The sequence below is a fragment of the Pan paniscus genome, chromosome 16 (assembly GCF_029289425.2).
Source record: "Pan paniscus chromosome 16, NHGRI_mPanPan1-v2.0_pri, whole genome shotgun sequence".
NCBI lineage: Eukaryota > Metazoa > Chordata > Mammalia > Primates > Hominidae > Pan > Pan paniscus.
In genome coordinates this window covers 46,427,586-46,450,235 of record NC_073265.2, presented here as the reverse complement: position 1 = coordinate 46,450,235, position 22,650 = coordinate 46,427,586, and the positions used below count along the sequence as shown (strand labels likewise).

At 36.6% G+C, this 22,650-nt stretch overlaps 1 protein-coding gene across 8 annotated transcripts in view; it reads right to left on the bottom strand.

The window, feature by feature from the left end:
- TCF12 (transcription factor 12) overlaps window positions 1-22,650 on the bottom strand; it is a 371,464-nt gene that overhangs the window by 100,371 nt on the left and 248,443 nt on the right. The window lies entirely within an intron of this gene.

Genomic DNA, 22,650 nt, shown 5'->3' with positions numbered 1-22,650 from the left:
TTCTCACATTTAGAATGTTTTTGAAGTTCATCTATATTACAGCATGTATCAAAGTACTTCATTCCTTTTTAGGATAATATTCCATTTAGTATGGCTATACCACAAACTGTTTATCCATTCACCCACTGATGGACATTTTAGTTGTTTCCAGCTTTTAACTACTGTGAATAGTACTGCTATGTATATTCATGTACAAGTACTTGTTTTCAATTCTTTTGGGTATATAACTAGCAGTGGAATTGCTGGGTCATATGTGTAATTCTATGTTTAACTTTTTGAGGAACTGCCAAACTGTTTTCCACAGGGGCTGCACTACTTTACATTCCAACTAGCAATGTGCCAGGGTTCCAATTTCTCCATATCCTTGCCTAGTTTCTGTTTGCTTTTTAAATTACAGCCATCCTTGAGGGGCAAAGTGGTATCTCATTTGCAGTGGTTTTGATTCGCATAACCCTAATGACTAATGATATTGGGCATCTTTTCATGGGCTTGATGTACACTAGAATATCTCCTTGGGAAAAATGCCTAGTCAAGTCCTTTGCCCATTTTCTAACTGGGTTATCTTTTTGTTGTTGAACTGTAAGAGTTGTTTATATATTCTGGATACTAGGCTTATCAGATATATGAATTGCAAAATTATCTCTCATTCTGTAGACTGTCTTTTCACTGTCTTGATAATGTCCTTTGATGTACAGAAGTTTTCAATTTTAATGAAGTATTTTTATATTGTTGCTGATTCTTTTGATGTTGTATCTAAGAATCTACTGCCAAATTCAAGGTCATGAAGATATACTCCTAGACTTTCTCCTGAGAATTTTATAGTTTTTTGCTCTTATATTCAGGTCCTTGATCCATTTTGAGTTCATTGCTGTAGGCTAGGCGTGGCAGCTCACGCCTGTGATCCTATTATTTTGGGAAGCTGAGGCAGGAAGATCTCTTGAGCCCAGGAGTTCAAGACAAGCCTGGGCCACATAGGGCGGTCCCATCTCTACAAAAAATTAAAACCATTAGCCAGGTGTGATGGTGTGCACCTGTAGTTCCAGCTACTCAGGAGGCTGAGGTGGGAAGATCGCTGGCGCCTGGGAGGTTAAGGCTGCATGAACTATGATAGTGCCACTGCATTCCAGCCTGGGTGACAGAGTGAGACCCTGTCTCAAAATAATGATAATTATTATAATTTCTGTATATGTTGTGATGAAGAAGTACAACTTCATTCTTTTGCATGTGGATATCCAGTTATCCCAGTCCCATATATTGAAGATAATACTATTTCCCTATTCAGTAGTTTTGGTATCTTGTTGAAAATCAATTGGCCATAGATGTTTAGGTTTACTTCTGGACTCCAAATTCTATCGCATTGGTCTATATGTTTTAATAACTGTAGCTTTGTAGTAAGTTTTGAAATTGGAAAGGGTAACTACTCCAACACTGTTCTTTTTCAGTATTGTTGTGGCTACTTGGGATCTTGAAATTCCATATAAATTTAGGAACAACTTCTTCATTTTTGCAAAAAAAGGCCATTGGAAGTTTGATGGGAATTGCATTGAATCCACAGATTGCTTTGGGGAATACTGACATCTTAATATTAAGTGTTCGAATGGACTGAATACCAGATGTGTTTACATTTATTTAAGTCTTGTTTAATTTCTTCTGGCAGTGTTTTGTAGTTTCCAGGGTACAAGTCTTATATTTCATGTTCAAATTAATTCTTAGTGATTTTCAAGGGAAATGAAAAAAAAATTAAAGAAATTAAATTAATTCTTAGGTATTTGATTCCTTTAAATACTATTGTAAATGGAGTTGTTTTCTTAATTTTATTTTTGGTTTATTACTAATAAACCATACATCCTGCAACTTTACTAAATTTATTAGCTCTAATAGTTTTATTGTGAATTCCTTAAAATTTTGTATATATAAGATCATATCGTCTGCAAATGAGGATAGTTTTACTTCTTTTACAATTTGGATACCTTTTATTTCTTTTTCTTGGCTAGCTAATCTGTTTATTTTTTATTTTTTTGAGATGGAGTCTCACTCTATCGTCCAGGCTCCCAGGCTGGAGTGCACTGGCACAATCATGGCTCACTGCAACCTCCACCTCCCAGGTTCAAGCGATTCTCCTGCCTCAGCCTCCTGAGTACCTGGGATTAAAGGCGTGCACCACCATGTCCGGCTAATTTTTGTATTTTTCATAGAGATGGGGTTTCACCATGTTGGCCAGGCTGGTCTTGAACTCCTGTCCTCATGATCCACCCACCTCAGCCTCCCAAAATGCTAGGATTACAGGCATGAGCCACCGTGCCCAGCCACTAATCTGTTTACAACAAGCTTGTCCAACCCACAGCCTGTGGGTTACGTGGCCCAGGACGGCTTTGAATGTGGCTCAGCACAAATTCGTAAACTTTCTTAAAACATTATGAGATTTTTTTGCAATTATTATTATTATTTTTTTGCTCATCAGCTATCATAGTGTTAGTGTATTTGATGTACGGTCCAAGACAATAATTCTTCTAATGTGGCTCAGGGAAGCCAAAGAATGGATACCCCTGGTTTAGAATTTCCAGTACAATGCTGAATGTAATCAGTAAAAGTAGAAGATACTGTTTTGTTCCCAATCTTAGGGAGATGGTTTTCACACTGTTACCAACAAGTATATTAGCTGTGGGTTTTTTGTAAATGACCTTTACCAAATGGAGTTAAGTTCCCTCCCTCCTATTTCTAGCATGTTAAATGTTATCATCATGAAAGAGTGTTGGATTTTGTCAGAATCTTTTTTTTTTTTTGGAGACAGTCTTACTCTCACTCAGGCTGGAGTGCAGTGGTATCATCTCGGGTCATTGCAACCTCCACCTCCAGGTTCAAGCAATTCTTGTGCCTTGGCCTCCTAAGGAGTGGGATTACAGATGTGTGCCACCACACCTGGCTAATTTTTGTATTTTTAGTAGAGACAGAGTTTCATCATGTTGGCCATGCTGGTCTTGAACTCCTGGCCTCAAGTGATCTGCCCGCTTTGGCCTCCTAAAGTGTTGGAATTACTGGTGTGAGCCACCATGTTCAGCTGAGATTCTTTTTTGGCATCAATTGAGACAATCATATGGGTTTTTTTCCCCTTTCTTTCTATTAGTGTGGTGAGAATTACACAGACTAATTTTCATAGGCTAAACTATCCTTGCATTCCTGGAATAAAACTCCCTTAGCTGTGATGTATAATCTTTTCAATATGTTGCTGGATTCACTCTGCTAGTATTTTTGTAGAGGACTTTTACATCTATATTCAAAAAGGATATTCATGTGTAATTTCCTTTATCCTGTAATATTTGTCTTACTTTGATATCAGAATTATGCTGGCTTCACAGAATTAATTAGGCAGTGTTTGGGAAGAACTGGCATTATTTCTTCTTTAAATGACTGGTAGAATTCACTAGTGAAGCTGTTTGGTCCTGGACTTTTCTTTTTTTCTTCAAGACGGTCTCGCTCTGTTGCCCAGGCTGAAGTGCAGTGGCTCAATGATGGCTCACTGCAGCCTTGACCTCCCGGGCTCACATGATCCTCTGGCCTCAGCCTCCTAAGTAGCTAGGACTGCAGGTGGATGCCATCACACTCGGTTAATTTTAAAATGTTTTGTAGACATCAGATCTCACCACATTGCCCAGGGTGGTCTTGAACGCCAGGGCTCAAGTGATCCTCTCACGTTAGCCTGCCAAAGTGCTGGGATTACAGGCATCAGCCACTGGGTCCTGCCTTGGACTTTTCTTTTATGGGAGGATTCTTATTACTAATTCTATTTCTTTACTGGTTTTAGCTCTGTTCAGATTTTCTATTTCTTCTTAAGCCAGTTTTGGTAGTGTGTTTATATCTAGGAATTTGTCTACTTCATCCAGATTATTTAATTTTTTTTAGCACACAATTATTCACAGTAATCTCTTATAATCCTTTTTATTTCTATAAAGTCAGTAGTAATGTCCTCTATTTCCATTTGTGATTTTAGTAATTTGACACTGTTCTTTTTTTTCTCAGTCAATCTAGCTAAAGGTTTGTCAATTCTGTTGATCTTTTTATTTACTTTTGTTTGCTTTTTGACACAGGAGTTTGCTCTGTTGCTCAGGCTGGAGTGCAGTGGCACAAACATGGCTCACTGCAGCCTCAACCTTTCAGGTTCAAGTGATCTTCCTACCTCAGTCTCCTGAGTGGCTGGGACTAGATGTGCACCACCACACCTGGCTAATTTTTAAATTGTTTTGTAGAGATGGGGTCTCACTATGTTGCCCCAGTTGGTCTTGAATTGGCCTCAAGCGATCCTCCTGCCTTGGTCTCTCAAAGTGCTGGAATTACAGGTGTGAGTCACCTTGTTGATATTTTTAAAGAACCAATTTTGATTTTGTTGATTCCATATTGTCCTTCTTGTCTCTATTTTGTTTATTTCTGTTCTAATCTTTTGTTATTTCCTTTCTTCTTCTGCTTTCTTCAATTTAGTTTGTTCTTCTTTTACTTGTTTCTTAAGGTATGAAGTTAGGTTACTGATTTGGCGCTTGCTTCTTCTTAAATGTAGGTATTTACAATAATAAATTTCCCTCTGATTATGGCTTCTGCTGCATCTCCTAAGTTCTGCTATGATGTCTTTTCATTTCCATTTAATGCTTCAGTTTCTTTAAAGCTTATTCAACAATGTTGGAGCATGAAGCAAACAATGTACTAAACCAGCCAAAGGTCATTCATCACATCTTTCAGAAATACTCATAATTAAGAATGTAATTTTCCAGACTCCTCAAAATGTACACTTTTCTTTAGATAAAGCTGATACATTCCCTTATAAAGGAGGAAAGTAGAGAGAAGACAATTTCAATTACCAGGCAATATAATGTGAATATGAAGGCTACATAATATTTAATTATTTAGCATTAATTGTACAAATTCCAATAGATACAACATTTGGTACATTGGGAGAGAAAGATGTAATTATCAGACCTAAAGGAGAAATAGTCTCCATTAAAATAATAACCTCCAGAAGAAATGATAAAAGGGAGAAAATGATAAATATAAATGTAACAATAGGCATATATGTATTGTATTTATATGACAGACCATCAGCTATGAATTTTCTGATGGTGTTATCTGAGAGTAGTATGACCTAGGAATCATTAAATCTCCCATAGATGTTATACTGAAATTTCCATTGTCACATCTGTTTTGAATTTCCTTCTTTTATTTTGCTCAGGCTGGGCACATTCAATATTGCTTAAATGGCAAGATCAGAATATGGCTCGTAGTACACTAGATGGAACATATTATTACCACATGCTTAATTAAGGGCAGGGGTCAAGTACCTTAAAGTTTCCTTTAAATATCATTGGTATTTCAACAGGATTTTTCCTGCTCAGTGCCAAACTGACTTTCATTGATATGTTTTGAGGTACCTGCTGCATTTATTACTTCATCTGCATTTTCTCATGGGGAAGGCACATATGAAGCTGGTCATAACATACACACAAACAAATATATCAGAAGGAGGGATGTGTGTATGTCTCTCAACAGTGTCCCTTACACTAACATTCCCTGGCATACAAATTCTTATGGGAATATAAGAGAGTGATTTATATTAGGGGTCAAAAAACCAGAGCTTACAGGAGAAAGTGGGTCTGTTTTTGAAAATACATTTCTTGAAAAACAGTCTCAAATGAAACACAATTCATTTATGTATTGGCTATGGCTGTTTTCATGCAACAGTGTTAACAGTTCAGTGTTGCAACAGAAAACGTATGGTCTGTTAAAACTTAAAATATTTGTTATCTGGCCCTTTATAGAACTTTTTTTTTTTTTTGGCTGCTAATCTAATACGTCAGAGGGACAAAGGACTAAGTCTGCAGGGTGGTGAAGAGAAGTCTGTTTGCTTAATAAGGTAAACAAAAACTTTCAGATGAGTAAAAGTTAGCCAGTGAATTATTTCTTCAAAGAAATCAAATAGTAGTCATAATAAGGGCTGAGAGAGGAAAGAAATAATCTAAATGATGAACAGGAAGTGTATTTCCTATATTTCTAAAAGTACACTGAAAGTCTACACAAATACTCATGTTCTGGAAACAGCACTGGTTTTGGAGTTAGGTATCCCGAGTCCAAATCCTGACTGGTAATCTTGAACAAATTATCTAACATTAATGAATCTGTTTCCCTCTTCTACAAACAGCTCACAAGGTTGTTGGGGGAAGTAAACAAGGCCTAAAAATAAAAGTGTACAGCACAGTTATTGGCCCTAGTTAATACAAAAAACTCAGTTTCATTTTTTCTTTCCCCATTAACTCACTACATTCTAAATATTACAAAATAAATGAGACGAATGATATTTTTATTCTGTTTCCTGGGCATAAACCTTTTGTCTTAAGTAAGTGATCTAAGATTTCAGGAGACCTTGTCTGCCCTGAATCCAAGCTGACTGGGTTACAATTCCCAATGGCTATGGTAAGAAAGGATGTTGGAAATACGCAAGAGAATAGGGGCAGAAATGACAGATCCCTAGAGAGGACTGACAGATGCTAAATCCAAAGAGGGTGTGACAGATTGAAGCAGTATCAATTAAGATCAAGAATAAATAGGAAAACGTCAACTTATTCTCAAATGATTTAGCAAAAGTGTGTGCATTTGTGTATATAAAGTCACAAGCAGCACACAAACATATATTCATACACGCAGAATGAGTAGAAAGAAAAGAAATGTGTATATACAAATGTGGTGAAATGTTAACTGATGACTCTTGATGAAGTTCACATGGGTGTTCATTGTATTATTCTTCAACCTCTTCTGTGGGTTGGTAACTTTTCAAAATAAAAAGTTGGAGCAAAGAAGAATAAAATATTGAGGACTCCCTAATACACTTTCAAATGTACTATCTCATTTAGGATTTATAGCAATCTTAAGTATTATATAGATTTCACATATTAAAGTGATAACAAGCAGTGAAATCCTAATTTGAATCTAGGTCTGCTCAGAAAGCCCTTTCCTCAATACAACAAGACTTCCATAGTAACTCGGGAACATGCATCATTTCCAAGATTGTTAACTTGAAAACATGTAAGTGATTTATAAATGAATTTGTGGATTACAATCCTAAGGCTGAGATGACTATAGAACACATATTGGCAGATTTTTTATCTATGCAATAGTAAAGAAAGAAAAAAAGGAGAACAAATTTTTTTTGGAAAAAACAGGTTTACTAGCTACCAGTTTTAGTGTTGATAAACCTTTTTCCTCACTATAGACAAATCTGGATATGTGGTTAGGAAATGCCCTGTCTTCTTGTTCCACAGTGAATATTAATGCCAAAAAAGATGCACAGGTTACACTTCATTCAGCTGTCCTAATCACAGAAATAACCATTTTCCTGTGTTTAGTCTGTATCATGATCCATAAGATTAGGCAAAGTAAATATAGAAAAAAATTGTTTCTTTTTAAGAATACAAGACCATATTTTATCCTGTTAATTAAAATGAATTCTTCAGTACTCTTAAGAAATACAAAAAGTTTAAGACAAAATTTTGTCCACAAGGACTTGACAGTCTACAAAATAATAATTAACAAACCAATGAAAAAAATACAATTAAAAAATCAAGTGCCAAACTATAAAAGCCTAAGATTTTGATATTCTAACACTAATAAAATAATATATTTTTCTTTATTTGATTCTTCAAACATTTAGGCAACACTGAAACACACATCAACTATTTTATTTTTCTTCTCCTAAAATAAAATTAGGTATCAGCTCATATTATTGATTTTTCTGTCTTCCTAAAACAAATGAGAAGCATTATTGATTACTACTGATCTTGTCCTGGAGGTATCTCCGGCAAAAAGAATACAGAACGATCCCAGAGGATATAGAACTAGGCAAAGCAGTTTTATTGTGCCGAGCTATCTTATTCAAGAAAGAATTAGTATTCTGAAATTACATAGTATGAATTTCTTAACATATTCTTGGAAAATAATCTTTTTTATAGTCATTTAGACTATCTTTTACAGAAATACATATATCTAAAATATAGATACAGTCATCTAGACATTTTTCTCTGTGAAAAATATATCTAATACTAGAGAATAATTAATAAAGGGTTATCCCCCAAAACACTAACGCAGCCTAGATGACTGGCCTAGGTTATGGGATAAAATCTACAATAAGTAAGTTATATTTTGAATTACATATGACAAACCTCTAGCCTGTGAACAAAATTTCCAATTTTTAAAAATAAGGAACTTTAACAGCCTATGTGATACATGTATTTTAAGTTTTTTCTCCCTCTTCATCTGTAAGAAACAGCTTAATTTCCAGATGTGAACTTGATGAGTGTAAGCTTTGGTGGTGATAATAAACAAAAAGTAAATGAAAGGAATAAAGTAGTAGGTAGACTTGGCCAACATCCTTTTTTAATGGGAACTCTTGTTAATTATATTAGAAGGTACTCTAAATATGATTTTGTAGGGAGGCAGAAGAATATCCTATGTAAAATGGTGCTGCTCAGTAAGCTAGGAGGATTCAGAATCATACTGCAATAATTTGGATATTCTTTATTCTCAAAAGGGAAAATAAACTAGGCACAGTGATGTGCACCTGTAGATACAGCTACTTGGTAGGGTGACGCAGGAGGACTGCTTAAGCCTCGGAGTTTGAGGTCAGTCGGGGGAACACAGTGAGACCAAAAAATAAAAAATAAAAAAAACAGAAAGGGAAAATTAAGTGTTGAAAAACAGGCTTACTTTGTCGGAACTGGGTTTTATTAAGTGGCTTGGCTTAAACGCTAAGCCACTCATAACTTCACATCAAATAAGGGCCTAATTAACCGTAGGTCAAAAATTATTAGCATCGGCTGGGCGTGGTGGCTCACGCCTGTAATCCCAGCACTTTGGGAGACCGAGGCGGGCGGATCACGAGGTCAGGAGATTGAGACTATCCTGGCTAACACAGTGAAACCCCGTCTCCACTAAAAATACAAAATATTAGGCGGGCGTGGTGGCGGGTGCCTGTAGTCCCAGCCACTCAGGAGGCTGAGGCAGGAGAATGGCGGGAACCCGGGAGGCGGAGCTTGCAGTGAGCCGAGATCGCACCACTGCTCTCCAGCCTGGGCGACAAAGCGAGACTCCATCTCAAAAAAAAAAAAAAAAAAAATTATTAGCATCATTTTATGATTAAAATTTGGAAGTACTACCTATTAATTTATTTAAGAAAATTAGATGGAGAGTACCTCATATGTTATAGTCACGTATCTCCAAAAATTTAAAATACTGATATGAATTCATGGAACCTCTGCTGTGTTATTAAAGAATTCTACATAATTCCTTAATTTCAAGCCTATCTTACACCCCTGAAGTGGTATGCAGTTTTAAATACATAAAGGCAAGCAGCTGTTCAAAAGATTTATTTTTTGGGGGAGGGAGTATGTGGAAATTAAAGGAATAGAAAGGTATAAAACACAGTTATAACAGAATACATAAACTGTTACGATTTCGCAGATTCTTTATGCTATAGTACCACGTGTTTCTTTTGTCACTGAGGGATCAAGAAACAAAATTGTTCTAAAAGCAGAATTATTATAGTATTACCATATTTGCAGTTGTTGTTCTAATTTCGAAAAATCATTGTGTTTTAGCTGTAAATCCATTTGAAGTTTCAGAGATTACGACAGAGTAACCCAAGAATGATAAAGAAGTCTCTCACCCCAAGTCATAATCAAATCAAAATCGAAGGGTGAGGGCAACTCAGGGCAAAAAATAAATGTTGGGCTTTAATAATATGTCAGTCTTCTGTTAATTTTCTACAAATGATTAAAAAAACTAACACATTTCAAATTTGGAAAATATCGCCATTTGTAAAATAATTGTATTATGATGCAAATTCATTTACATTGAAATTTCAGGGATATGTTAGCAATTATCAGCATGTTGTTAAAGAATTCTATCCTGAGAATCTCATTAGATAGTGATGCAAACTACAGTTATCATTCTGAGAACAAAGGGATCTTGAATGAGTAATCAATAGCAACTGGCAGAAAATGAGACATTAATTATGATCCTCTCTAGTGTTTTGTCTAAGACAAGATTTCATTAAATGCTTTGTGCAACCTGAATAGTTCCAAGTCATTATGAACACTTTGGACAATATATTAATTTGGGGGAGGAAGAAGGGGGGAAACAGAAAAACAAAGTGAAAGAAAACCTGAGATGCTTCTAATCCTTTCCTAGGTCAATAAAAAACCACCAGCCACCACTAGCCAACTGTTACACTGGTTCTTTTACAAATCCCAAATTTTATAATCTCAACATATCCTCTTGAAAACTTAATAAATATTGTCTATAAAGTGTCAAGCAAGTTTGAGAAGATGACAGTCATCCATCAAATGTATCCTGCCAACGAAATCAGCCCAATCTTTAAAAAAAAAATTTTTTTTTTTGAGATGGAGTCTTGCTCTGTCGCCCAGGATGGAGTGCAATGGCACGATCTTGGCTCACTGCAGCCTCTGTCTCCCAGGCTCAAGCAATTCTCCTGCTCACTGCAGCCTCCACCTCCTGGGTTCAAGCAATTCTCCTGTCTCAGCCTCCCGAGTAGCTGGGACTACAGGTGCGCACCATCATGCTTGACTAATTTTTTTTGTATTTCTAGTAGAGATGGGGTTTCACTATGCTGGCCAGGCTGGTCTTGAACTCCTGACCTATTGATCCGCCTGCCTCAGCCTCCCAAAATGCTGGGATTACAGGCATGAGTCCCGTGCCCAGTCAATCAGCCCAGTCTTTCTAGCACAAAAAAAGAAAATAAACTACGCATGTAATATTACAGTGCTAAAACGTGACAATCTAGTAGTTTCAGTTTCCTAATCTTTAATTATTAGTCGCAATAGGAAATTTTACCATCTTAATTTTTCTTTTTCACTAATTTTTTTTTTTCTCAACTTCCCTCCCAAATCTTTTATCAGCCAATGAGAAGATATCACAGTAGAGAGATCCGGGATGTAGATCAATACAGACAGACTTCTTAGAAATAAAAGAAATATGAAGAGAACAAGCTAAATGTCATTTTAATATATGCAATATTTAAATAATTACAAATATGGAATAAGAATGACTTTCCTTTAGGAATGTATAGGCTTCCATAAAAAGTCCAACTTCCAAAAATGCTATAGGGGATTTTTTGAAGGCAGTCTTGTGAGGTTAGTAGTGAGCATACTCTAAGCATGTCTACTTCAAAGTGAGTAGTTTTTCTGAATGCCTGAATTTATAACTCTCTTATTAAAAAGGGCTAACTGAATGTTTTCCTATGTGTTACCAGTATGCCTTTGCGCCTTTTCTTTAATGAATACAAAGAAGCCAGCTGTGTGAGGTGCTAACATTAGAAGAACAGGAGATGAAATCTTATTTCTCTTTGGTATTCGTGGAAATGGTGTTAAGTAGCACTACTATTTTCAGAAGAGTTCTAATACTTTGAAGCCACTCTTTTTCTCTTTAATACTAGCTTTAACATGGAGCAACTAAGTATCCTCTCTTCTCAATTCCTTGTATTTTTGTAAGTATAATTAAGAGTAAAAAAACCCAATATAGCATTAGGCATATAGTTAGGCATGCAATACTTTATAAAATGAAACATTACATACTGGACGTCTTCAAAACATTAAACTTCTTAGTTTAGAACATTTCATATACACAAAAGTAGGAAAAAAAAGTACAATTAACCTTCATGTACCTATCACCCAGCTATGACAGCTGTCAACATTCTGTTGTTCTGGCTTCATTTGTTCTGCCATCTCCTACCCCTTGTTACATGCTCCGAAATTGACAATAATCCCTTATCATGTAATAGCCAGTATGTAGTCACCTCTTTTTTCTGTTTTGAGATGGCATCAAATCTCTACCCATTATTTAACAGGCTCTTTTCTCCTGAAATAAGTTTACGAAAGAATAAACGGACTTTCTGAAACTGCTTCCAATGAGCACTAAGTATCATCAAAAGTATAACCATCAATTTTCATGGAGAGAACAGAAAGAAAGAAACAATGAATGCAGCCTGGGCAACATGGCAAAACCCCATCTCTACCTAAAAAATATAAAAATTAGCCGACTGTGGTGGCACATGCCTGTAGTCCCAGGAGGCTGCAGTGAATTACCCAAACCTGGGAGGTCAAGGCTGCAGTGAGCTGCGATCACGCCACTGCACTCTGCCCTGGATGACAGAGCGAGATCTGTTTCACAAAATAAATAAATAAATAAATAAATAAAAGAAAGAATGAATGAAGTTTTTTCCCTGCCAAGTAGGCCCTGCATAATCCAACTCTCTCTCTCTCTCTCTCTCTCTCTCTCGCCTTTTAACAAAAATAGGACATTAAAAGTGTCTATTGACTGGGCACAGTGGCTCACGCCTGTAATCCCAACACTTTGGGAGGCTGAGTCAGGTGGATCACCTGAGGTCAGAAGTTCGAGAGCAGCCTGGCCAACATGGTGAAACCCCGTCTCTACCGAAAATACAAAAAGTTATCTGGGTGTGATGGGGGGCACCTGTAATCCGAGCTACTCAGGAGGCTGTGGCAGAAGAACTGCTTGAACCTGGGAGGCAGAGGTTGCAGGGAGCCAAGATCATGCCATTGTACTCCAGCCTGGGTGACAAGAGCAAGACTCCATCTCAAAAAAAAAAAAAAATAAAAATTGTCTATTGCCTGATACTCCAAGATCAGACTTTCTTTCCACAAAACAATTTATTTACCTATGTTCCAAACAACCCACAAAATGCACATCACTCTGCAGGCAGCTGATGGCTTGTTAGCCTTACTTATATACTCTTTCCTAGATCACATGGTTCAGATTCAAATAACATTTTCTCAATGCCTACTGTGTGCCAACTAGTGTGCATGTAGGCCCCTTTCACATGCTACCTTATGAGTCAATCATCTCTGGATAGCTTCCACATCAATCCAAGAGCTAGTCTTACGTCTTCTTAATCTTCGTGACTCCAACAATTCCCTAAATCACCAATCTACTCCCCAAAGGAGGACTAGATTGTTAGCCCTGGAAACCACTTGACTTGTGAAATCTGTAAGTCCAATATTCAACTCTTTGACATAACCTCCTGTTCTTATAGTGTCATCATTCCCTTATTACTTACTGCACCTGCTCTTTCACTGCATAACAACCAATATCTTGACCTTTTTTCCAGTCACAAAGTTTAATCATGGCTTCATTTCCTTCCTTTGAAACCTGGTCTAGTACTTCAACTATTCTCTTATCACTACATCAATTCTCCTATCCTTCTAATATTTACCAGCTATGAAATCTTGGGTGAATTATATAACTTCTTGAGGCTTCAGGTTCCTCAGCTATCAAATGGGAGGAATAATAACAACAGACGCAACAGCAGCAACAATATCACCACTTGAGTATGGCGGGGACCAAATGAAATTATGCTTATAGGGTCAAGTGACTGATACATGCTAGTTATTATGTAGTATCATCATTGTTAACCTAGCTAACTGGCCTGCAATCCTGATCACTATATTGATTCAACCATTTGCTGTCTGTGCTTATACATGTAGTTTGCTGGGTAGTATTAGAATAAAAGTTGAAGCACATACACAATCATACAGGTTAGTGTCAACAGTAATTTCTGGTCACCAACCTCAGATGGATCATCAACACCATTTGGAAAGCCTTTTACTTGTCACTAGAGAGCTCATGGAATTGAGGAACATTTTAAGGTCTTCTATTTCTTTTTCTCTAGAGACAGGGTTTCATTCTGTCACCTAGGCTGGAGTGCAATGGTGCGATTATAGCTCACTGTAACCTTGAACTCCTGGGCTCAAACAATCCTCCTGCCTCAGCCTCCAGAGGAGTGGGAATACAGGCATGCAACACCATGCCCCTTTTAAGGTCTTTTATTTCAATCAAACAATAGGTACTGTAATCTATTAAAAAATACCAGTAAAGTGGATGTCTACCCTCTGCTTGGAAACATCCAGTGGGAGGAAAGTCATTTATCTACCAAGGTTTAATATTCTACGCCATTAACAGCTCAACACATGACAATATTTCTTTTTAAAATTAAGCTGAAATCTGGAATGCTTAATTTCTACCTATTGTTCAACTTTTTAACCTTCAAAGTTACAGAAAAGTCGAATTATGCTTCAAACACTTAAAAGATGCTCTTCATGTTATCTGAGTAACTAACTTCTTAGTTCTCTGAATGAGTTGGTTTACTTATGCCTGTTCTGAAACAGGTTTGCTCAGAATACAATACAGTATCAACTTTCTTGTTCTAAATATTACGTTTCTAATAATTCTGCCCAAGACTGAGGCTACTATTAGGTTTGTTGTTACATAAACAAAGATCAAAATTGCTGTTTAAAACAACTAGTTTTAATTAATCCTGTTGGCGAAACAGCAGGCCAGTGTAATCATGTTACAAAGTGGAAATGATCTTGTTCTTGACATTACCATAGAACATAAGTCTAGAAGGGACTGGAAACTTGCTAATTCACTGTACTTAAACCTCCTGTCACAAAGAGAAAAACTGTAGAAGCCTTAGCTAACCTTACAGAGTTGTAGGAATTCTTTTTTTTAAGACACAAGATCTCGCTCTGTCAGCCAGGCTGGAGTGAAGCAGCATGATCACAGCTCACTGTAACCTCAAACTCCTGGGCTCAAGTGATACCCCTCAATCACTTCAGTGATCAGCTTCCTGAGTAGCTAGGACTACAGGTGCACACCACCACCTGCAGTTAATTTTTAAATTTTTTTGTAGAGATGGGAATCTTGCTAAGTTGCCCAGGCAATTTGAACTCCTGGCCTCAAACAATCCTCCTGCCTCAGCCTGGAATGCTTTATATATCCTGGATATCAGTCCTTTGTTAAATATGTTTTGCAAATACTGGACTTCTAGACTGTGGCTTACCGATTTATTTTTTTTTAACCTATGTCTTTTGATAAGCAGAAGTCTTTTAGTTTTTGTTTTGTTTTCTTCCCCTAAAGAGACAGGGTCTTGCTATGTTGCCCAGGCTGGCCTTGAAATCTATAACCCAATTTAGGAAGAACTAACATCTAAGTGACAGTAAGCCTTCCAACAGATGTTTGAGTTTTCACTGTTGAAGCTTTGCCATCTTCTGTTACATTCTTCCCTCAGTACTTCACGCTTTTGGATACTACTATAAGCAGTACTATTCTGTTAATTTTATTTTCTAATTTTTGCTGATAGTGTACAGAAATACAATTAATTTTTTAGATTGACTTTGTATCCTGTGATATAGCTAAAAGTACTATTTAGTTTTAGAAGTTTTCTTGATGATTCCTTAGGATTTCCTATGTACACAAACACATAATCAGCAAATTCAACTTACTCCTTTTCAATTTCTATAACCTTATTTCTTGTCCTCATACACTGGCCAAAACATAAAATGATGAGAATAAAAATTATTACCTTGGTGCTGACATTAGGTGGGAAGCATTTAGTCTTTCATCACTAAGTATTCTGTTAGCCATAGATTTTTTTCATGTTTGTCTTTTATCAAATTGAGGAAGCTACCTTCTATTAGCTTGCTGAGAGATTTTATCATGAGTATTCAATTTTGTCAAATATCTTTTCTGTATCTATGGAAATGATCACATTGTTTTTCTTCTTGATTCTGTTATAATGTGGTGAACTAAATACATGGATTTTCAAATCTTAAACCAAACTTTCACTTCTACAAACCACACGTGTTGTTTGAGTATTACTGGGATGTTGTTCACCTGATAAAAAGAGCTGAGAAATGTTCACTCTTCCTCTGTTTTCTAAACTAACTTGTATAAAATTGGTATTATTTTTTTCCTAAGCATTTGAAAGAATTAATCATTTTGAAAGAAGCCATATGACCCTTATGCTTTCTTTGTGGGAAGGTTTTTGATATGAATTAACTTTCATTAATAGATATACAGGCCGGGTGCAGTGGCTCACGCCTGTAATTCCAGCACTTTGAGAGGCTGAGGCGGGGGGATCACAAGGTCAGGGGTTTGAGACCCGCCTGGCCAATATGGTGAAACCCCGTCTCTACTAAAAATACAAAAATTAGCCAGGCATGGTGGCGGGCACCTGTAGTCCCAGCTACTCAGGAGGCTAAGGCAGGAGAATCGCTCGAACCTGGGAGGCGGAGGATGTAGTGAGCCGAGATAGCACCACTTCACTCCAGCATTGGCAACAGAGTGAGACTCTGTCTAAAAAAAAAAAAAAAAGACAAAAAGATATACATGTATTCAGATTTTGTTTCAATTTGTCTCCTTTTGGTAAGTATTTTTCAAGGAATTCATTTATTTAATCTAAGTTGTCAAATTTACTAAGTTATAATATTTATTATATTTTTAATGTATATATGATTCATAGCAGTAACCTCTCTTTCATTCCAGATTCTGGTAATTTGTGTTCTTGTTCTCTTCTCTTTCCCCTTGTGTTAACTGGTCTAGCTAGGGGTTAACTTTATGATTTATTTCAAATAGCCAAATTTTGGTTTTGTTAGTTTTTTCTATTACATTGATTTCTGCTCTTATTTGTAGTATTTCCTTCTTTCTATTTATTTTGGGTTTACTTTGTGTTTCTTTTTCTAGCTAAGTTCTTAGGGCAGAATCTTGGTCATTCACTGTACATCTTTTCTAATACAAGCTTTCAAAAGTATACTTTCCTTCAAGGCACTGGTTTAGATGCACCAACACGTTTTGTTATATCACATTTTCATTATTATTCAATTAGAAATATCTTCTGAATTTCCTGTGGTTTCTTTTTAAAACAATGGGTCATTTAAACATGTTGCTTAACTTCTGAACATCTGGTGTTTTTCTAGATATCTTACTGACATTGGTTTTTGAGACAGAGTCTTGCTCTGTTGCCCAGGCTGGAGTGCAGCAGTGCAATAACAGCGCACTGCAGCCTCGAACTCCTGGGCTCAAGCAATCCTCCCGCCTCAGCCTCCTGCCACCACACCCGACTAGTTTTCTTTCTTTTTTTTTTTTTTTTAATTTTAATAGAGACAGAGTCTAACTATGCTGCTCAGTCTGGTCTTGAACTCCTGGGCTCAAGTGATCCTCCTGAATCGGCCTTCCAAAGGGCTGGGGTTACAGGCATGAGTCACCACACCTAGTCTTACTGACTTCTAATACAACTTTGCTTTTTACTAAACTTGTATTTTAGATTCAGAGGCACATGTTCAGCCTTGTTATATAGGTAAACTCGTGTCGGGGAGGTTTGTTGTACACGTTATTTCATCACCCAAGAAGTAAGCCTAGCACCCAATAGCTATTTTTTCTGATCCTCTCCCTCCTCCCACCCTCTACCTTCAAGGAGGCCCCCGTGTCTATAGGTGCCTTCTTTGTGTCCCTGAGTTCTCATCAGAGTTCTTATTTAAGTCTTTTGTGTCCAGAGAACATACTCTGTATGGTTTCAAGCCTTTCCAATTTACTGACACTAGTTTTATGGACCAGCGTATGATTCCAGCCTGTTAGTGTAATGTGTGCCCCTGAAAGGAATTTATGTTCTTCAGTTGTTGTATGCAGAGTTCTATACATATCATTTAGGTCAAGGTTGTCGATAGTTAATTTTGTTCTACATCTTTACTAAGTTTTTTGTCTAGTTATTCTGCAAACTGCTAAGACAGAAGTATTCAATTTTTCAAGCATGATTGTCAATTTGTGTATTTCTCTCTTTAATTCTATCAATTTTTGTTTTGCTTCGTTTTGAAGCTTTCTTATTAGGCGTATACACATATGTCATTGTTATGTCTTTCTGATGCATCAACTCTTTTATTATTTTATTATTATAAATGTCTGCATATGAGATTGGGTATAACAGGAAAAAAGAACAAGGAAAAACCAAATGGTATAAGCTTATCTCCAAACAACTAAGAGTTAAGTAAGGTACAGTTTTTAAAGCTGTCATTTTTTCAAGGGTATAATATCTGAACTCAGATGAACTTCACACTTTCTGAAAAAAACCAAGACCCTGCCACCTTCTACATTTAAACACTTAGAGAAAAACTTATGAAACTATTTGAATAAATACTTGCTTAAGAGGTATAAATGAAAAACTTTGTTATACTGATAAAAGGATTTTTCACTTAACTGTGGTAGTTTTTAAAGTGATATACCTATTATTAATAAAGACACTGGCTTCTATGCTCTGTGTTTCATCAATAAAAAAATTTAACTGCAGAATGATCTATCAGTGTTTCCAGTAATACTGCCAGATGAGTTTCCTTTTAATGGCTCATCAGTTAATGTGATTGTTGTGAATGTAATATGAGGACACTCATTTAGCAACATATTATTACATCATCTTAACATGAAGTAAGGCCCATCAGGCATTATTAAATTAGTCTGAATTTTGCAGTATGTCAGCAGCATTTTATGTACATTAATAGCAGAGTTAATGCTCCTTGGGGAATTCTGTTGAAGAAAAATGGTTTTAATGTGGTATTTGAGCATAATTTTGGAGTCACTATTTATATTTCCTTGGATTTTTTTTGTCGCTTGTGAATAGGTAAGACAAAATGGCAGCCAGTTAGTTAAAGTATATTTTTTGTCCCTCCTCTGACTCATTATAATAAATACTGTCTGGAATACATGTTTTCCTTTGAAAAGTTTATCCTTGCTGCAGAATAATCTTTCCACTCTGCTGAATTTTGGGCTTCCTCTCTGGGGCTCACGAACTGCTCCTATGAATTCTTAAAAAAAAAAGGTATCTTTCTCTCATCTGAATATCTTTAAATCTTGTATATAGCAATATTGTTATTTTGTATCAAACATTCTAGTAGCCTTGTTCTTCTCTTTTCCATAGGCCTTCCTGATCTCTCCAAAATGTTTATAAACTGTTGGCTAAACAGTAATCATATAGTTTCCTCTAAGGATAACTCCTATTGGCTTACACAGAGGAGTTGGCATACACAGAGGAGTCGGGTTTCTTAAAGCATGAACTCTAGTCCATGTGAATCAAAATCACCTGGACATTTGTTAAAAATTTAAATTTCCTCTGGGAGTGGTGGCTCTTGTCTGTAATCACAGCACTTTGTCAGGATGAGGCAGGAAAATTGCTTGAGCCTAGGAATTTGAGACCAGCCTGGGCAACACAGTGAGACCCCATCTCTAAAAAAAAAAAAAATTTATATATATATATATATATATATATATATATAAAATTAGCAGGGCATGGCGGCTGCATGCCTGTAGTCCCAGCTACTCAGGGAGGTATATGAAGACCCAAATAACCTTTTGTTATGTGGGCCACATGAATTTAGAAATTTAATATTATGTATTTATTTTTTGAAATGTTTTCACAAGCGCATACACTTTAAGTTTCAGAGACCTACTACATAGGTGGAAGCAGAAACTGCTTATCTTTCAGATGAAGAAATCAATGTAGAGATGAGACTTGAACCTAGGTCTCTTGACTCTAAACCTTACATCCCTTGAGCCCAGGAGGTCTTGTGAGCGCCACTGTACTCCATTCTGGGTGACAGAGTGAAACCTTGCCTCAAAAAAAAAAAAAAAAAAAAAAATTTAATTCCCTGTCTCCTTCTCAAACAAATAAAAATGAAGGAAGGTAATAAGGGCACGGAGTTGAAATCTGATGGATTCCTATGCTGAAGTATAGTCATATAGTCAAAACACTCAAGCATGAGTTTAAGTTTACCACTTGCTAGATATGTAGCCTTAAGCATAATACCTTAGGAGAACCTCTGTTTACTGATCTGCAAAATGAGTTGTTGTTAAAAGAATTAAATGTGATTATGTTTAGTTCAATGGCTGGTTCAGTTAGTGCTCAGCAAATGGTAGCAAATTTTATTAGAGCGCTACACATTTAGATTTAAAATAAATGTCTTTTGATATGAGAATTAAATGTGGTACAAATGCACATTAATCCTTGGTAAAAACTGTTAAGATTCACCTTTGCAAAACTGGACAATTACATTAATAGGACTTATTGCTGACTCTAACTAAACAGCAATACCTTTGCCAAGAGGGTATAAATACGTAAGTGAAAACATTTGAACATAATAAAAACATTAATATAAGCATGAACTATGATTTATTAGACTTAGCTGTGCTCTCAAAAAGCTTACAATAGTGTTTTCTCCCCCCTCAAGTTTAGCAGTAATGTTAACACTAGCCCAGTGGCTCTCAAACATTTAGGTCTCTTAAAAATAATATTAAAGATCCAAAATATCTTTTGTTATGTGGGTTACATGAATTGAGAACTTTAAAATTATTTATTTATTTTTTGAAATGTTTTCATAAGCCCATACAGTTTAACCTTCAGAGATCTACTAAGTAGGCAGAAGCAGAAACGGCTAATCCTATCTTTCAGATAGAAATCAGTGCAGAGATGGGACTTGAACCTGGGTCTCTTGACTCTAAACCTCTGTCTTACCCCCCTCAACTGACATTTACTGACCTTCTACTGTATGATTAGGAACTGAGAAAAGCACTTTCATATATCTGATAAGTAAACCAATTTGTTATGGTTATGAGGTATTCTTATAGTATGAGAATACACATAAGATTCAATACTGCCTAACTAAGCTGCTATCTTAGATTTAAGATGAAGATGAAAAGACTTTTACGGCCCTGAAGCAGGGTGGCAGACAAGTTAGCTTAATGATATGTCACAGAGGCAGTTTGCACAGCTTATAAGCTTAAACCTACAGGATTCTTTGTAGTTACTTTTATCAATCATTCATTGTCCAAATGATGTAACTTAGTTTGGTTATTTATTTATTTTTGAGACAGAATCTCCCTCTGTTGCCCAGACTGGAGTGCATTGGTGCAATCTCAGCTCACTGCAACCTCTGCCTCCCGGGTTCCAGCGATTCTCCTGCCTCAGCTTCCCAAGTTGCTGGGATTACATGAGCCTGCCACCACGCCCGGCTAATTTTTGTATGCTTAGTAGAGATGGGGTTTCACCATGCTGGCCAGGCTGGTCTCAAACTCCTGACCTCAGGCAATCCGCCCGCCTTGGCCTCCTCCCAAAGTGCTGGGATTACAGGTGTGAGCCACCGCGCCTGGCCACAACTTAGTTTTTCAAATTTTGTTGTACTCTGAAGAGATTCAGAAGAGTGATGGTTAGGTGGCCTACAAAACTCTCAAAATGAGTACTATAGCCAAGATCAGAAATTAGATCCACGGCCTGCAATCCAAGTCATTTATGAACTAAAATTCACACTATGAAATTCAAACAGTAACTTGTATCATAAAAAAGAATGAGTTCTGATATCAACTATGAATTGCAGAAATATTACAATCACCAATCCACATTTGATATGGACCAAAAAAGAGGATATTTTGGTTTTCATCAATGGATATTGCTAAAACTATACAGAATAAATTGTGTATCTTGGTTGGCCTTAAAGCACTGTTACCTTTGAAAAAGGTCAGAAAGATACCTTAATGGGGGCTAGATGTTCAATTGCTGCTTTTCTATTTTTTACTGTGATCTGAATAAGCACTTATATTCTTTGGTTCTCTGCAATTTTTAACTAGGCATGAGCGGTATGCTGGTAAATGTTTAACAACTGTTTTAAAAAATGGAAGCCCTGAATTGTAACATTTTTGAATTTCCACAGTGCAGTGTAAATACTTCCATTGATGGCCATTGTTTTGCTTGTTTTTATTTATTTTTTTTAGAGATGCAATCTGGCTACATTGCCCAGGCTGGACTTGTACTACTGAGCTGAAGTGATCCTTCTGCTTTGACTTTCCAAGTAGCTGGGACTACAAGTATAAACCACAGTGCCCAGCTCATAATAGCCAATTTTAAGATATCAGTGTGATGTCAACCATACTTGCTAAATTCCTAAAAGTTTAACAGATTCGGCTCTTGTGAGCTAGTAAGAGCTGGTAAGGCAAAACACTGGCTATGACACAATGCTAATCTATATATATTTTAAATGACTAGAATAAAATAAAGCTAACCATAAACGGAAAATAGAGCAATCATTAACAACACTAAAACTTTAAAAAATCACTTGGATGAAAATAGAGTAAAACTGCTTGGTCTGAAGCCAAGAAATCTGAGTGTTGGTCCAGTAACTACCCCCAAATCTATGATACTTAACAAATCACTTATTCAGACCATGCCTATTTGCCATTAAGGACATGGGAATATATGATCCTGAATTTTTACAATATATTTATTTTCTCTCTCTCTTTCTTCCTTTCCTTCTCCCTTCCTTCTCTTCCCTCCTTCCCTCCCTCCCTCCCTTTCTCTCTCTCTCTTTTTGAGACAGAGTCTTACTGTCACCCTGGTTGGAGAGCAGTGGTGCAATCATGGGTCACTGCAGCCTTCAACTCCTGGGCTCAAGTGATCCTCCTGCTTCAGCCTCCCAAGCAGCTGAGACTACAGGCATGCACCACTACACCTGGCTGATTTTTACATTTTAAGTAGAGACAAGGTCTCACTATGTTGCCCAGGTTGGTCTCAAACTCTTGAGCTCAAGTGATTCTCCTACCTCAGTCTCCCAAAGTATTGGGATTACAGGCGTGAGCCACCGTGGCCAGCCTACTACAATGCAGTATTTTATAATGGGAAGGCATATCACAAAACAGGATGTTATGTAAAACTCTCTTAGAGGCACAATTATGAAATATGTATTAAATGGAGTATTATTAGCATGGCAGTTA